Below are 18,788 nucleotides of genomic sequence, written 5' to 3' on the forward strand. Positions count from 1 at the left end.
CATGTGTGTTTTAACTGCTAAAGGGGACACTCTGGGAATAAAAGAGGGTAGGAAAGACATGTGGGTATGTGTATATGATGGGGGACATTAACTCTTTTCTTTAAATACTTCTGTGTTGTTTGTATGTTTTTACCATAAGCATGTACTATATTTTACTTGTAAGAAACATCATTAAAAGGGGAAATAGGAAATACAGTCTTATTTTGGTTAAGACGAAAGCAAGCAAACTACACCTGCTATCCTGAAAGAGGTCTGAATGCCAGGTCAATGATTCAGGTGTAGCAATCAAGGCTATGGTGTGCCAGACTGAGCTGAGCCATACCTGGGCAGGCACTGAATGCAAGGCAGTAATGAATAACCCACTGGGCAAAAGCAACCCAGATTTCCTTGCTCCCTTCCCATCCTTGCCTCAAGTCCTACAACCAGAAGTTGCTCCCAGTAGTGGACTCTGGGTCTGTGTGGATCTCAGTCTTCACATCTTTTGCTACAGCAGCTGCACTAAAAAAAAAAAAAAAAGAAAAAGAAAAAGTCCCCACTCTTTCTCTGAATACAAAAGAACCTGGGGTTTGGCAGCTGATGCACAGCATTGGCTAGGAGCACAGTGCCTACTCCTCCTTCACTCAGGGCCGCTCATTACAGCCTGTTGCCATTACTGCAGTCTGGTACAATGGAGCCCCTTCCTGCCTGCCTCCCCATGTCCATCATTGGGGTCTCAAGCTCTTCTGTGGCAGGCAGCATTGTAGGTTACCTGCTGGGCAAAGAGCAAGGAGCATCAGAGATGCCAAGAGGTCTTGTCCTAGGTCTCTGAAAAATCAGAGGTGAGGGAAAGAGGAAAGCCCATGGCTGGGAAATTACTATTCTCTTGGGTCTTCAGAGTTCTTTCCTGGAAATCAGGAAACCCAGGTTATATTCTAGCCTCTGGAGAGGAAATCCTGAACAAGACTCAAATTTTGCTGGGCACTAGTTTTCTCCTTCGTCGAACCCGCCTTGCCTATCTCCTTGGATTGTTGTATGGATACAAACAGCTAATGGAACAAAAGCAGATTTAGCAGATTTTTGAGCTATACATCTCCTTAACAGACTTGATGAGTCGCATTTACATATGCTTCCTAAATGGTGGCAGCTTGGGAATGAAGGATTTCTCCTGACCTTCTTTCACTACAATTATCCCCCGTTAGAGACCTGCCCTGTAGAACTTAGGAGCTTTCTGAAGCCCCCAGCTTTTGCCCTCTTCCCTTCCACCAGGGAGTTAGTGAAGGAAAAACAGAAGACAATTAAATCCAGGTGGCTCTGGGTGAATTAATATGAGAATTAGAAAGTTCCTCTCCTCTGACTTGGTTTTAATTAGCCCTGCTTCCACCATGGTCCTACATATCAAACCACATTGTTTAATTGAGCTGATGCTCTGTTTGATTTTTCTCCCAAGTAGATCACATTATATATTCCTTCCTTACGTGATCCCGATCACTGCACTACTGGAACCTAAGTCCAACCTGCAGAGTGAACTGAATTTGGAAAGTTGGTTTCATTGCTTTCCCCATTTTACCAAATAGAAAAAAGAGAAGGAGAAAGTAGAGAACAAAATCTAGGGGATAAAGAATGAAGGAGGTAAATAGAAAACCAAATCTTATTTATTTTTATTTTTTTTGGACCGGCTGGACTATGATGTCATGTTTTTCCAGCTCACCTGTGATTGGCTGCTCAGTTCAGCATCTGCTGAGAGCTAAAGGCTGATTATTTGCCGGAGATACAGACCTTTCAGGGAAGCTTTGAATCATTGCTGGTTGTCGTGACAACCTGGGCAGTGTCTGCTCCTGATAACCACATAATGAGGTTGTCAGGAACAGAAGTGCCCCCATCCCCACTCCCAACCATCTGAAATGGTGAGCAATAGAACATTTCTCTCAGGAGGCGAAGGGAAAACAAATCACCAAAAGGCAAATGGTGGAGATCATCTCAGAAAATTTATGTCAGCCAAATCCTGGAAACAATCTTGAAGAGTTCCATACCTACCCTCTCCAGGTCCCTCTTGAACCCATGTATCCACTATAATTCAGAGACGTGAGGAACAGGTGGTGAAGGGGTGAGGAACCTCTGCAACTCTCCAGTAAAGCTGAATAGAGGGAGGTGTGAGTAGAATGCCAAACTGACTAAGGCAAGGCACATTACCTCTCTTCAAAGGGCATCATCATGGGCATGGTCCGGGGAAAGGAGAGCTATGTGTCAAAGATGGCAGGGCATGGCCGAACCCAGTCACCAAAGCCCTACAAAAAAGAGAGATTGAACGAAATTGCTTGTGGGCTTTTCTGCTTCCAACTTTCATTTCCCTGGAGGTAAAAACATCACTCTATATTCTCGTGGGCTCCAGATGTTCTTGAGAGGGAATATCAGTGGCATCTTTGTGATACATTAGAAATTCCTAGGACAGACTTATTCAGCTCCTACTAAGTGCAAAACACATATCCAGGTGCTATAGATGCTACATAGGTGAGCCAAACTTGGCCCATCTCCTCAAGAAACTTGGAATCTAGTTGGGAAGAGAAAATATACACCCAGGAAACTGTGATACAAGACAGATGTAGTAAGTACTACAAAAGAAGTCTAAATTCTTTAATTTCAGAGAGAGGAGAATCACATCCAGATGGTCACACTCCAGCTGTAACTCATCTTTCCAGGGTTTTCTCCCACCATGCCTCCCTTATACCCCGACAGTCAGCCGTATCAAACTTCCTCTGTTTCCTTGATGTGCCTTGACTCATATCTCTGTGCCTTTCCTCCTGCTCTTCCCTATGCCTACCACAACTTTCTCCCTCCTTTCCCTACCTGGTGATATTTAACACATATTTTGAGATTCTACTCAAATGGCATCTTGTTGATGAACAAACTGGTCTTTTATTTCTAATCCCAAAGGGATCTGTACCTGGTGGATATGGATGTTGACTAATCCACTGATATCACTACTCTACCCAATATTCAAATCTAGAAGCATAAAAGAGAACACTGGGACAACCAATTTTGGGTTATTCATGGAAAAGCATAAAGTCAGACTAATTTAGAAAAGTCTTATTTAGATAACACAAACCGGTTCTCCCATTAAACATCTTTTATAGCTTTCTTATTTTGAAGTAGTTTAAGACTTACACGAAGTTACAGAAATAGTACAGAGAGTTCCCATTATCCTTCACCAAGTTCCCCCAATATTTTGATATATTATATTGATTTTATTTTGCACAGCCGCAGTACATTGACAAATCCCTGGAAACTGATATTAGTAATATGACTACTAACTCAAATACTGACTTTATTCAGACTTGCCTGGTTTTTACATACATTTTTCCGTTAACTATTTTACCAACTTGTCTGAAGAGGAGCAACATTATTGATAGTTGATCTGAATGTCAGTATTTTTCTCAGGCTCATTCCTTTCTGAAAAGGACCAAAACCTGAAAGAGTCAAAACTTAGCCAGAACTGAAAGAGTGAAAGTCAGTTTGAGCTAAGAGAAAGCACCCCTGCCACTGATCAGGCTGGGAGAATGCACAGATAAAGCCAGTTGCAAAGTTAACAGAAAACACTTTCTCCCAAGGTCACACAGCAGTTGTAAAAGGCCATAACTACCCCGCCTCCTTTGAGTGACTACTCTTTTCTTACCAGTGATGCCTTAAACCTGCTTTGCTACTTGCATTTATTACTGGAGATACTCAGTTGTTAAACTACACAATAAATTTGAGTTTGTGGGGCTGTAGTCTTCTCTCTGATAGTCTTTGACTAATTAAGCTTTACCATAACAAATGGTAACCAAGCCAGGGTTACCTAGAAAGCTCCTTGAATGATCAGAAGTTAGCCATATTTCCTGGAATCTACCTAGAGGCTCACAGTGTGACTAAAACGGGTATGATATACATAACAGATGTCTAATAAACTCTCACCACATTGATGTGGGATTGTTCTATATCAAATTTAGTGTAATGGTACTGGATACAAGGACAAAAGCCAGGAGGGGCATTATTACATAGATGTTCAGCATGCAATCTCTGTAATTAAACTGCTGGCCTTCAAATCCCAGATTCACTATTTGATAGTTTGATAACCTTGGACAACTTATTTAGTCCCTCTGAACCTCAGTTTCCTCATCTGTGAAATGAGGGATCCAACAGCACCTTCTTCTTAGGGTAATTGGGAAGGTTAAATATAAATTAAATGCATGTAAAGTGGGAAAGCATTAGAGTAGTGGTTCTCGATTTGGCTGCACAGGGAACCACCTGGTGATTTTTATAAAATGCTAGTGCTTGGCCCCTACCCCTAGACATTCTAACTTAATTGGACAGCATGAATCTGGACACTAGGATTTTTAAAAATCTCCTCAGGTTCTAATCTCCTCAGATTCTGATGTGCAGCAAAATTTGGGAACCCCTGTATTAGGGATATCATTACTTAAGGACTATTTTTCTTCCACAGGCTTGTAGTTATTCTCTCCTGATCTGTCTCAGTGTCTGATGTCTCTGAGTGTCTGAAGAAGGCCAGGAAGTGGAATGGGGTGGGGTGGGGGAAATTTCTCAAGGAGAAAGCATTAAATTTGGTCTTCTTGGAGGCTTTACCCAGGTTTGTTTTTTGTTTGTTTGTTTGTTTTTTTTTTTTGCAAGCCCTGTCCTGATTACCAGACAGTTGGCAATCAACATCCCCTTTTTCTTCCATGTCCACAGCAAAATAATGAAGACACTGAATATTTGGGTAAAACTGAAGCTGTATTAATCTTCTCTTCTGTTTTCTCCTCCCAAACATAACTCAGTTACACTTCAAATTAAGTGGTCTCAAGTGTGAATTTACAAACAAAGTTAATATGTGCACACAGGATTGGCTGACCATGGAAGATGTGTTTGATAGATGCAGATCTTAATGTGCTGTTGTTTCATATAATTAAGCACCTGTTGCACTTCATAATCAATCCTTTTTTTTGCGATAATGCAAGAACTTCTTACAGTCAATGTTATCTCATATTCACTTGATATGATCACTTGTAAGGGAAGGGCATTTGAAACAGCTTGCCCCTCCTACCCTTTTTAATCATCTGAGAGAATACATTCCCTACTCAATAAATAAATATCAATTAACTGATGAATTGTAAAGGTCAGCAGAACAGAAGTTTACAATATGTTCATAATTATTTTAAAAAGTGGTTCACCACCTCTCTCGCACAGTAAACCCCGCCACACACACACACACACACACACACACACATACACACACACACTTACTTATTCATTCCGGCTGCTAATATGGAAAATTTAACGAATTCTGACATGTGAGGCTAAAGTTTACTGCCAAAAAGGAAAGGGGGCAGGTTGCTAGGCAAATTAATACTATAAACATAGAAAAGTGACAGCCTGCTAAGAGAGTATGCTAACACACATTTTTAAAGCGCCACTCTAAGTGCACTTTGCATTCAAATGACCAATATGCTAATTATAGTCCTTATCTGTTTGTTTGAGGCCTTAAGAGTCTAGCCAGCTCAGAGCACAGACCCCAGCCAGCAGTTTGACTGCAGGTTTTTAGAAATAATAACATGGCATTTCTTTAAACGTATTTTCAAATTCAAGCTTCTTACAAATCAAGATTGGCCTTTCCCTCATTCAGGGAATTAGTGAGGCTTAACTGTGTTCACTATGGTGCCATCCCCCACAAACCCCTGCTAACAAAGGCTCTGACTTCTACTTGAGCACAGCCTCTTGGGGCAGATTTTCATAGTAATTTGCGGGCTCTGTTTTGAAAGACACGGGGCGTCTTTGTAAATGGGATTCGTAGATGGCAGGGGGTGGGAAGGGTATACTTTCTCACTAATCGTGAGATTGTCTTTGACCCTTTTTAATTTTCACCACCATGTAAGGCCAGAAAGAACTCTTAACTCAGGTTTTTGTAATTTAAAGCAAACATCCCCTAATTCTGTTCTTAAGAGAGAGGTAAAGAGACAGAACACCATTCTCCCTACACTATGGTTGAAATTATCAGACATCTATCATGACTATATTGGCGGGTGGGGACTGAGGATTTATCATTCTTCCCCCAACCTTAGGTTCTATTTGGATTTGCTTGGGGAGGGTGATGGTGAGTGTATCCTGTTTTATTTATATGACACAATCTTCAAATTCCTTACTTTCTCTTATAGATTTGTGGTAAAATCTAAACTGTCTAGAATCCCACAAGCAGCAGCCTCAAAGAATAATTTTTTTTGCTATATTGCACTTTGAAAAAAGTGCCCGCCCCCCACCACCCCCCCGCCCAGTGCACGCATGTGCACAGGCGCACACACACACACAAGCTGACATCACAGTCTTCTCTCTACAGTTTAAGTTAATGATCCATGGACATAACAGGCTTATTCTTAAAAATATTATGAAATTAGTTTTATTGTGTTCTTTCCCTTCCTGTGTTCCAATCTTCCTTTTAAGGACTTCTCCCAGATACCCTAAAGCCCAATGAGCTATAGTCACTGCCCATTTCCTTCCTGTATCCAGAAAGGAGACAATCTGATTGACTTCTTTGCTGTATGGTCTTATCAATTTCATTTATTGCTCCTTTTAGATTCTGTGTATATTAGGAGAACCTTTCTGGAGTGGGCAACAATGCTTGAATCAAAGGAATGAGTTGCAGAGGTGAAAATGTAGACAGCACTGCAGGCGTTTGGGGAGTAGATGAAAGAGGAATATTTTGGAGAAGAAAAATTGCAAATCACACTGCTAAAGAGTCCTTCCCCCAACAAGGTTGATTCTGATACCCGTGACCTCCAGGGTTCTCAGTCATTCATACTATCTTTTCAGTAATCCACACCATGTTTTCAAAGGCAGACTTCTGCATTCACACTTTAAAGCAAGACTCAACTCCAAGAAGCTTCAAACAAAAATAAGGCTTTTGAGTTTAACAGAAATTTAAAATTCCTAACAGTGCCCCTGATCCTCTGGTTAATTGCAATCTGACCATATTAGGAGTCAAGGCCAGTCCATGCCTCAGAGCATCTTTCTTTGCTGCCATACATTTTTATGCTTTTTGATTTAAAAGACTGGAGGTGACAGTGGGGTTGGGGAGCAATCTCATGGCTAGTTTAGCCAAGCCCCTGGGATATCCTAGATTTAAAGTAGGCTGGCTACATTGAAAAACCATTTTTTTCTGGCTTGGGAATTTTGATTGGCTATGATGCATTACTTTAAAAAAAAAACTGTAGTGTTTAAACAATCAAATTATCTTACTTTCAAAATGACATCTAAAACCAACTCAGTACTTTAAGATAAGTTCCATGCTTTCTGCCACCTTTGGAAGGCCTGCTTGTACTAAAAAAATTAAAATACATTTTCATCTCAGGAGATTCTCTCCCCAGACCATTTTGGGTGGACTGAGCCCAAAGCTGTTTCTATATCGGCCCAGAGACATGGACTAGGCCATTTACTCAGAAGATCATTTGTAAAGCTCCTATAAAAAGGGGTAGTCATTTTTCAAATAATTTACTGTACCAAATCACACGCAAAAAAGGAAGGCACTAAAACAAAACATAAAGCCCCACACATTCCCCTGAGTTGGTGAAGGGATCGTTTCAAAGTTTCTGAATAAGAAAGAAAAATGTATTATAGAAAGACTTGATGGCTGGATGACTCAGCTGTCAGACAAGGTAGTTTAAAACCTCTCTGGTTGTGAAGCATCAACAAACTTGACACCAGAACTTATCAGTTAATCTGCTTAACTAGAAAAAAAATGGGTGTCATCCATCCACTTCACAGCAAGGGAGGCAGGCCCCAAACTAGCAATGAAGAGAAGTCAACAATATCAAATGCATAGCTTGAGCTAAGGGTGGAATATGAAAATCAGTAAGGACAGAAGACACAGAAGATAAGAACCCATGTTTAAAGCCTCCTCACAATTAGGGCTAAACCTTTATAGCCTGTGCTTATTTTGTTTCATTTAATAGTTACTACTTTCCTTAGAAAGCACAGAGAAAAGAAAATTCATTAAATCCAGTAAATCAATAATCTGTTGAATATATAACACATTCACATAAGAGTGATGTGCCTCTGACCTAATTTCCCTACAAATTAAGTCACATAGACCTGGCCCTTGCCCTCCAGATGCCTACAAAGATAGCGAATACAGGAAGCAATAGAAATGTGTGTGCAAGAAAAATAGGACAAATATTGTATGGCCCCCTGTGGATATTCCATGAACGCATTTGAATGGACCAGCCAGTCAGTTCTCCAGTGCACTATAGGGTTGTTGAATTTTATACATCAATAAATACAAATGTATGATCAATGTACGATTAATCAGGATGAGTACATGTGCAATCAAAAAGATAAAAATAATTTTGAAACTACTTTTATCCATAGCATGGTTGAAAGAGTTGACTGTCCATAAACTAAATAAATAAGATCAGTGCTTGCTGGCAAGGCCATGATCACCACTCTCTCTTCAATGCCTAGCACTCTGCCAAGCATCAAAAAACATGCAGTATTTGTGAACCAAGTGAAAGACATGCCATAGAAAGAAAAGAGTTGGTTCATGCAATGGGGAAAGCATAGAGCCATTGCAGGTACTGCATGAGTGAAGAATCTCTCCCTTGCTTACTATGAAGAGCATAGAGCTGCACCTTCCAGAATGAAACATTCAGAGACAATGTCTTATTTGCAGCAGTAGATCAAAGAGGCCAAGAAATGGCTGAGATGAAAATAGAGGAAGAAGGAAGGACACAAACAAGAATATAATTCATCAGTTCAAATGTTTAGAGCATATTTCAGGTGGCAAAGAAAAGGAGGAAATGTTCCACTTAAAGAAGAGGTTAAGGAACAGAGAGGGTTCATATGAATAAAACTGGGAACAGAGAAAGGGAACAAAGTCTAGCCTTGTCATAAGTGAGAGAGGATATGGAATGAATAATGATTTGAGCCTCCTCAAGTGGAGCCTTTTTAAAGTCAACTTGCGGACAAATGAATAAACTAATTTAGGAGAGCAGCAAGTCATGAAGGTCTTATTAAAAATAGCCATCAACCAGAATGAGGTAAGGGATTACTTAGGAAATGTGAGCAAACTGAAACCAGTAGCCATGGCATACCAAATCTTATGAAGAAAAAGACTTTCTGTGCTGTATTCTGATTTATGGGAAAGGAAGGTTAAAAAGCCATGACAAGAAACCAAACAGGAAAACCACATTCATTTGGATCTAGCCGACTCAGTTTTATAATAATCCCAGACCTAGGGCAGAATAAACTTACCTTTTGCATTTCAAACAAAAAAAAACTGTTAGCTAAGCAAATTATTAGTGTTCGTATCAGATGGAATTAAATCAGCTTGGGAGAAATAATTTCTTTTAAATATTTCTGTGGCACTAATTTGTATGTAATAATCCATATCCTAATCATCATGTCTCATGCAATGAATAACCTTTTTTTTTTTTTTTGAACACCTATTCTGTGTCAAGAAGCATGCTAGTCATAGAAGATACAAAGCTAGAACTATATCCGTGCTCCTTGCCTTTAAGAAACTCATAGTCAGGGATCAAGGAAGGAGGAGAAAAATATACAGGAGAATGTCATCCATTTAAAAAACATTACTAAATGTCTATCATATGTCAGGAAAAATTCTAGATAGTTGACATATATAACTTGCATTTCCCCATGCTTAGCCAGGGCATGGGTGCAAATGAATTCACATTAATAGTAATAACTCAAGTAAAACTGGTTTCCTTTAGCACAGTGAAGAACAACAGAAAAATCTTTCCTTTTTCCTGTTTTTCCCAACCAATGACTATTGCCTCTTTCTTCTTCCAAAGTAATATCACAAAGATCAAATGGAGCAGCTAAGCCCAAAGAGAACTTGCCAGAATAAGCCCTTGTTTGTCCACACTCACCCCACCCCCAAGGCCTTCTTTATAATTAGACACTTTCCAAGGCCCACTTGGTGTTTATATGAAGCTTAGCTATCTAATACCTAAAACCCAACAGAAGACGTTTTTGAACCTTTGTAAAGTGTTAGGCCTCAAGTTTCCTCACACCATACCTGACCCTGATTACAAATGAAATGACATGCACTTTAATAACTCAAATTTCACTGACTTGTATCCCCACCTGTGTAATAGAGGGTCTCAGTCCCCCTTAAGCTCTACCCAGTTATTTCTAATAGTTGTCAGGAACAGTTCTTTCATGTTGTTCTTCCACTCTCACTCTCTTCATGAATGTCAACTGCCAACAAATTCGATCAACAAATGTTTCTTAGTCACAAGCAGTTGCTCAGTTACTGGGGATCCAGAGGGGACCACGACAGCCAAAAGCCTTCCTCTTATTAAGGAACTTTCATTTTTTTCATTTTATTTTCTTCATATTTTTTCATTGTGATGGTCTTATTTTTATTACTTATTTTTTGTCTTTAAAATGTATTTATCATTTAATTGATAAATAATTGCATATATTCTGTACAACATGATGTTTTGAAACATGTATACATTGTAGAGTGGCTAAACTGACCTAATTAATGTATGCATTACCTCATATGCTTAATTTTTTTTTATAGTAGGAACTGTTAAAAATCTACTCTCTTAGCAATTGTTTTTCTTCTTTTTTCTTCAAATTCAGTCACATTTTTCAGTCTGCATTTCTAATTCTAGTTCTCTTGCTATTGAGACCCTGTGACAGGGTTTCAATCTGTCACCCAGGCTGGAATGCAGTGTTTCATTCACAGCTCACTAAAGTCTCAACCTCCCTGGTTCAAGCGATCCTCCCACTTCTGCCTGTAGCTGGGAGTACAGGCATGTGCCACCACACTTGGTGAATTTTTGTATTTTTTGTAGAGATGGGGTTTCGCCATGTTGCCCAGGCTAGTCTCGAACTCTTGAGCTCAAGAGTTTGAGTGCTGAAGTGATCCACCTGTCTTGGCTTCCCAAAGTGCTGGGATTACAGGCATGAGCCACCGTACCTGGCCAGCAATTTTCAAGAATACAATACATTCTTATTAACTACAGTCACCATGTTGTTCAGTAGATCTCTTGAGAGATCTAACTGAAACTTTATACCCTTTGACCAATATCTCCCTGGTCCTTGACCCCCAGGTTCTGGTAACTACCATTCTACTTTCTGCTTCTGAGTTAAGCAACTTTTTAAGATTCCACATATAAGTGAGATCATGTAGCATTTGTCTTTCTGTCCCTGGCATCTTTCCTTTAATATAACGTCCTCCAGGTTCATCCATGTTGTCACAAATGACAGGAATACCTTCCTTTTTAAGGCTGAATAGTATTCCATAGTGTATATGTACTACATTTTCTTTATCCAGTCATCCATTGATGGACACATAGCCTAATTTCATATCTTGATTACTGTGAATAATGCTGCCATAATGGGAATTCAGCTATATCCTCAACATATTTATTTCATTTCCTTTAAATATATACCCAGTACTGGGATGGTTGGATCATATAGTAGTCCTATTTCTAACTTTTTGTGGACCCTCCATACTGTTTCTCATAATGGTTGTCCTAATTTACTTTCCTACCAACAATGTACAGGTATACTTTGGAGATATTGACGGTTTGGTTCCAGACTATTTCAGTTAAAGCAAATATTGCAATGAAGTGATTCATACAAATGTTCTGGATTCTCAGTGCATATGAAAGTTACATTTGCATAATACTATAGTAAGTATGCAATAGTATTATGTCTAAAGAACAATATACATAGCTTAATTTAAAAATACTTTATTGCTAAAAATAATGCTATTGATCATCTGAGTTTTCAGTGACTCATAATCCTTTTACTGATGGAGGATCCTACCTGCATGTTGATGACTGCTGACTGATCAGGGTGGTGGTTGCTGTAGATTGGGGTGGCTGTAGCAATTTCTTAAAATAATGCAACAGTGAAGTTTGCCACATCAATGAGCTCTTCCTTTCGTGAAAGATTTCTCCGTAGCATGAGATGCTGTTTGATAGCATTTTACCCACAGCAGAACTCTTTCAAAATTGAAGTCAATGGTCTCCAACCCTCCAAGTTTATGTAATATCCGAAATCCTTTGTTATTTCAACAATCTTCAGAGTATCTTCACCAGGAGTACTTTCCATCTTGAGAAACCACTTTCTTTGCTCATCCATAACAAGCAATTCCTCATCTGTTTGAGTTTTATCATGAGTTTGAAGCAGTTCAGTCACATTTTCAGGCTCCATTTCTAACTCTACTTCTCTTGCTATTTCTGCCACATCTGCACTGACTTTCTCTGCTGAAGTCTTAAACCCAATCAAAGTCATCTAAGAGGGTTGGAATCAACTTCTTCCAAACTCCTGTTAATACTGATATTTCGGTATCCTCCTATGTATAACAAATGTTCTTAATGACATCTAGAATGGTGAATATTTTCCAGAAGGTTTTCAATTTACTTTGTCCAGACTGATCAGAAGAATTGCTATCCATGGCAGTTAAAACCTTACAAAATGTATTTCTTAAACAATAAGACTTGAAATTCAAATTTTCTCGTTGATCCCTGGGCTGCGGAATAGATGTTGTGTTAGAAGGCATGAAAACAACATTAATCTACTTGTACATCTCCATCAGAACATTGGAGTGACCAGGTGCATGGTCAGCAAACAGTAATATGTCAAAAGGAATCATTTTCTGAGCAGTGTATCTCAACAGTGGGCTTAAAATATTCAGTAAATCATGCTGTAAACAGATGTGCTGTCATTCAGGCTTTGTTCTTTCATTTATAGGGCATAATCAGAGTAGATTTAGCATAATTCTTAAGGGCCCTAGGATTTTCAGAATGGTAAATGAACATTAGCTTCAACTTAAAGTCACTGGCTGCATTAGCCTCTAACAAGAGTCAGCCTGTCCTTTGAATTTTTGAAGCCAGACATTTACTTCTCTAGCTACGAAAGTTCTTAGATGGCATCTTCTCCCAATAGAAGGCTATTTTGTTATATTGAAAATCCGTTGTTTAGTGGTAGCCACCTTCATCAATGATCTTAGCTAGATCTTTTGGGTAACTTGCTGCAGCTTCTCCTTCAGTACTTGCTGTTTCACCTTGCAGTTTCATGTTATGGAGACGGCGTTTTTCCTTAAACCTCATAAACTAATCACTGCTAGCTTCAAACTTTTCTTCCACACTTTACTAACCTCTCTCAGCCTTCATACAATTGAAGAGAGTTAGGCCTTGCTCCGGATTAGGCTTTGGCTAATGGGAATGTTGTAGCTGGTTTGATATTTTGTCTAGACCACTCAAACTTTACCCGTATTAGCAATAAGTCTGTTGTGCTTTCTTATCATTCATGTGTTCACTGGAGTAGCACTTTTAATTTCCCTCAGGAACTTTTACTTTGCATTCATAACTTGGATAACTAGTACAAGAGGCCTAGCTTAGGTCTATCTTGGCTTTCAATATGCCTTTCTCACTAAGCTTAATCATTTCTACTTTTTTATTTAAAGGGAGAGACATGTGGCTCTTCCTTTCACTTGAATGCTTAGAGACCGTTGTGGGCTTATTAATTGGCCTAATTTCAATATTGTTGTGTCTGAGAAAATAGGGAGGCCTTAGAAGAGGGAGAAGGAGTGATATGGGAGGACAGTGGGTTGGTGGAGCAGTCAGAACACACACAACATTTCTTGATTATGTTTGCCATCTTGTATGGGCATAGTTCATGGTGCCTCAAAACAATTACAATAGTAGTATCAAAGATCACTGATCATAGATCAATATGGTAGATATAAGAATAATGAAAAAGTTTGAAATATTGTGAGAATTACCAATGTGTGACACAGAGATATGAAGCGAGAAGATGCTGTTGGGCTGTTGGAAAACGATGCTGAATGACTTGATGGATGCAGGGTTGCCACAAACCCTCAATTTGTTAAAAAAAAAAAAAAATTATATCTGCAAAGCACAATTAAACAAAGTACAATAAAAGAAGGTGTGCCTGTACATAGGCTCCCCTTTCTCCACATCCTCACCAAAACTTGTTATCTTCCATATTTTTGATAATAGTCATTCTAACAAGTATGAGGTGATATCTCATTGTGATTTTAACTTGTATTTCCTTGTTGATTAGCTTGATGTAATCCCATTTGTCTAATTTTGCTTTAGTTGCCTATGCTTTTGGGATCATAGCTCAAATATCATTGCCCAGATCAATGTCACAGAGGTTTTTCCCTATATTTTCTTCTACTGGTTTTACAGTTTCAAGTACTATATTTAAGTCTTCAACCCATTTTGACTTGGTCTTTGTGTGTATTATGAGTGAAGCTTCTGCCTGTGGATATCCAGTTATGCCCTCACTATTTATTAAGGAGACTGTTCTTTCCCCATTGTGTAGTCTTGGCATCTTTGTCAAAAATCCATTTACCTTAAATTTGTGGGCCTATTGCTTGGCTCTCCATTCTGTTCCATTGGTCTATATATCTATTTTTATGACAGTACCATGCTGTTTTGATTAATAGAGCTTTGTGATATATTTTAAAGACAGGCATTGTATTGCCTACAGCTTTGTTCTTTTCACTCAAGATTTCTTTGGTCCTTTGGGCTCTTTTGTAGCTCCACACAAATATTAGGATTTTTTTTTTCTATTTTTGTGAAAAAATATCATTGGAATTTTGATAGGGATTGTATTGAATCTGTGGATTGCTTTGGGTAGTATGGACATTTTAACAATATTAGTTTTTCCAATCCATGTATATGGAACATCTTGCCATTTATTTGTGTCTTCTTCAATTTCTTTCATTAATATTTTATAGCTTTCAGTGTAGCAATCTCTTACCTCCTTGGTCTTTATTCCTAAATAGTGTATCTTATTTGTTATTTAATACTATTATAATTGAGACTGTTTTCTTGATTTTTTGGGGGGGATAGTTCATTATTAGTGTATAGTAACACTACTAAATTTTGCAACCTTACTGAATTTATAATTTCCAAGAGTTTTTTTTTTTTGTGGAGTTTCTAGGATTTTCTATATATAAGATTATGTCATTTGCAAACAGAAACCATTTAAACTTCTTCCTTTCTGAATGGGATGCCTTTTATTTCTTTCTCTTGCCTAATCACTCTGGCTAGGAATTCCAGTACTAGGTTGAGTAGAAGTGGCAAGAGTGGGCATCCTGGTCTTGTTCTTGATTGTAAACAGCTTTCAACTTTTCACTGCTGAGTATGATGTTAGCTGTGGGTTTGTCATAATGACCCTCATTGTGTTGAATACATTCATTCTGTGTTAGTCCATTTGTGTTACTATCAAGAAATACCTGAGACTGGGTAATTTATAAAGAAAAGAGGGTTATTTTTGCTTACAGTACTATAGGCTGTGCAGGAAATATGGTACTGGCATCTGCTCTTGGTGAGGCTTCAGGAAGCTTACAATCATGGCAGAAGGCAAAGGGGAAGCAGACACACCCTATCACAAGAGCTGGAAACAAGAGAGCAAGCGGGGAGGACTCAGGCTCCTTTAAACAACCACATCTTACATGTACGAATTGCACAATAATTCACTTTTCTCTTAGAGCATGGTGCTAAGCCATTCGTGAGGGATCATCCCCTGTGATTCAGTCACCTCCCAACGGGTCTACTTCCAACATTGGAATCACATTTCAACTTGAGATTTGGAGGGGACAAATATCCAAACCATATCATTCTGTCCATGGCCCCTCAAATCTCACATCCTTCTCACATTTCAAAATACAATCATGCCTTTGCAATAGTCCTCCAAAGTGTTAACTCACACCAGCATTAATTCAAAAGTCCCAAGCCCAAAGTCCAAAGTCTCATCTGGAGAGAGTTCCTTCCACCTATGAGCCTGTGAGATAAAAAACAAGGTATTTACTCCCAAGGTACAATGGCGGTATAGGCATTAACCAGACATTTTCATTCCAAAATGGAGAAGTTGGCTAGAAGGAAAGGGCAATAGACCCCACGTAAGTCTAAACCCAGAAGGGCAGTCATTAAATCTTAAAGCTCCAAAATAATCTCCCTTGACTCCATATCCCACATCCAGGGCACATTGGTATGAGGGATGGGCTCCCAAGGTTTTGGGCAGTTCCATTTCTGTGGCTTTGCTAGATGCAGACTATGTAGCTGCTCTGATGGGTTGGAGTCCAGTGCTTGTGGCTCTTCTAGGCTGAGGATGCAAGTTGCTGCTGGCTCAACTATTCTTGTGTATACAGGGCAGCAGCCCCCTTCCCACAGCTCCACCAGGCAGTACCTGGTGGGGGCTCTGTGTGTGGGTTCCAACCTCACATTTCCTCTTGGTGCTGCCATAGTAGAGGCTCTCTGCCGGGGAATCTGCTACTGCAGCAGGCTTTTGCCTGGACACTCAGGTTTTCCCATACATACTCTGAAATCTAGGTGGAAGTCACCAAGCCTCCTTCACCCTTGCATTCTGTACACCTGCAGACTTAACATCACATGGAAGTTGCCAAGGCTTACAGCTTATGCCCTCTGAAGCAGTGGTCTGAGCTGTATCTAGGGCCCTTTGAACCATAGCTGGAGCTGGAGCAGCAGGGATGCACGAAGCAGCCTCCTGAGGTGTCAGAGGGCATTGGCACGCTGGGCCTGGCCCATGAAGCCATTCTTTACTCTTAGGCCTCTGGGCCTGTGATGGGAGAAGCTGTCCGAAAGACTTCTGAAATGCCTTCAAGGCCTTTTCCCTGTTATCTTGGACATTGGCACTTGGCTCCCTTTTAGTCATGATAATCTAAATTGCTCCACAGCCTGCTTGAATTCCACTCCTGAAAAGACCTTTTCCTTCTTTGTGACATGGCTAGGCTGCAAGTTTTCCATTTTTTTTTCTCTGCTTCCTTTTTAAATATGAGTTCCAACTTTAAGTCATTTCGTTGCTCCTGTATCTGATTGTAGGATGTTATAAGCTGCCTATCCATCTCTTAAACACTTTGCTGCTTAGAAATTCCTTCCACCAGATACCCAAATTCATCACTCTTGCGTTCAAACACACACAGACCCCTAGGGCATGAAGACAATGCAGCCAAATTCTTTGCTGGGCATAACATGAATGATCTTTACTCCAGTTCCCAATAAATTCCTCATTTACATCTGAGACCTCATCAGCCTGGACTTCACTATCCACATCTCCATCAGCATTTTGGTCACAACCATTTAATGAGTCTCTAAGAAGTTCCAAAATTTCCTTAATCTTTCTGTCTTCTTCTGTAACCTTCAAACTTTTCTGACCTCTATCTGTTACCCAGTTCCAAAGCTGCTTCCACATTTTCAGGTATCTTTACAGCAACTCCTCAGTATCAAGTTTATGCATTAGGCTGTTTTTGCATTGCTATAAAGGAATACCTGGGGCCGGGTAATTTATAAAGAAAGGTTTATTAGTTCATGGTTCTGCAGCCTGTAAAGCATGGCACCAACATCTGCTCAGCTGGGTGAGAGCCTCAGGAAGCTTATAATCATGGCAGAAGATGAATGGAGAGTGTGCCTGACAGATGGCAAGAGTGAGAACAAGAGAGCAAAGGGAGAGGTCTCAGACTCTTTCAAACAACCAGATCTCACATGAACTAACTGAGCAAGAACTCGTTTATCACCAAAGGATTGGTGCTAAGCCATTCATGAGGGATCATCCCCCATGATCCAATAACCTCCCAACAGGCCCCCGCCTCTAACACTGGGAATCACATTTCAACATGAGGTTTGGAGGGGACAAATATCCACATCATATTGCCTTCTAAACCTAATGTATTTAGAGTTGTTATCATGAAAGAATGTTGAATTTTGTTAAATGCTTTTTCTGTATCTATTGAAATGATCATATGGTTTTTGTCCTTTATTCTTTTAATTGGTGCACAACATTTATTAATTTGTGTATGTTAAACCATTCTAGCATCCCAGAGATAAATCTTTTTTGATCATAACGAATGTTATTTTTAATGTGCTGTTGAATTTATCTTGCTAGTATTTTGTTGAAGATTTTTATATCTGTGTTCATCAGGGATAGTAGTTTTTTATTGTTCCTATGTATTTGTCAGTTTTTGGTGTCAGAGTAATTCTGGCCTCATAAAATGAGTTGGGAAGTATTCCCTCTTCTTAGATTTTTTGAACAGGTTTCATAAGAATTGGTATTAGTTATTTAAATATTGGTGGGATTTAGCAGTGAAGGCGTCAGATCCTGAACGTTTCCTTGATGTGGGACTATCTATTTCTTATTCAATGTCTTTACTCACCATTAGTCTGTTCAGATTTTCTATTTCTTCATGACTCAACATTTGTAGATTGTATGTATCTAGTAATGTATCCATTTTTTCTAGGTTATCTAATTTATTGGCATTAACTGTTCATAGTAGATTCTTATGATCATTTGTTTTTATTTAGTCATCAGTTGCAATGCGTTCTCTTTCATTTCTGATTTTCGGTCTTCTCTCCTTTGTTCTTAGTCTAGTTAAACATTTGCCAATTTTGTATACCTTTTCAAAAACCACTCCTACTTTTATTATCTTTTCTATTGTCTTTCTATTCTCCATTTCATTTATATCTGTATTGATCTTTATTATTTCTTTCCTTCTACCAACTTTGGGCCTAGCTTGTTCTTTTTTCTAGTTCCCTGAGGTGTAATGTTAGGTTAGTTATTTAAGATCTTCTTTTTTGATGTAGGCATTTTCTACTATCAACTTCCCTCTTAGTAGGGAACATTGCTGCACTCCATAAGTTTTGGTATGTTATGTATCCATTTTCACCAGACAGAGCTTGTGTTTCTAATGAATGATATTGGTAGCCCCTCCAACCCAGTCCAGTTACTGATGGTACTAGTACCTCTGGCTGTGGGAACACGGA

At 39.2% G+C, this 18,788-nt stretch overlaps 1 protein-coding gene across 3 annotated transcripts in view; it reads right to left on the reverse strand.

Moving 5' to 3' along the window:
• LOC105490475 (p21 (RAC1) activated kinase 3) overlaps positions 1-18,788 on the reverse strand; it is a 292,458-nt gene that overhangs the window by 136,171 nt on the left and 137,499 nt on the right. Inside the window, exon 2 of one of the 3 annotated variants that reach the window (XM_011756151.3) lies at positions 2,170-2,264. The exons of the other annotated variants lie outside the window; for them this stretch is intronic. The gene's annotated coding sequence lies outside the window, so the exon portion shown is untranslated. The remainder of the gene's footprint in view (positions 1-2,169; positions 2,265-18,788) is intronic. 3 annotated transcript variants of the gene reach the window in all.

This window comes from Macaca nemestrina, chromosome X (genome assembly GCF_043159975.1).
Source record: "Macaca nemestrina isolate mMacNem1 chromosome X, mMacNem.hap1, whole genome shotgun sequence".
Taxonomy (NCBI): Eukaryota; Metazoa; Chordata; class Mammalia; order Primates; family Cercopithecidae; genus Macaca; species Macaca nemestrina.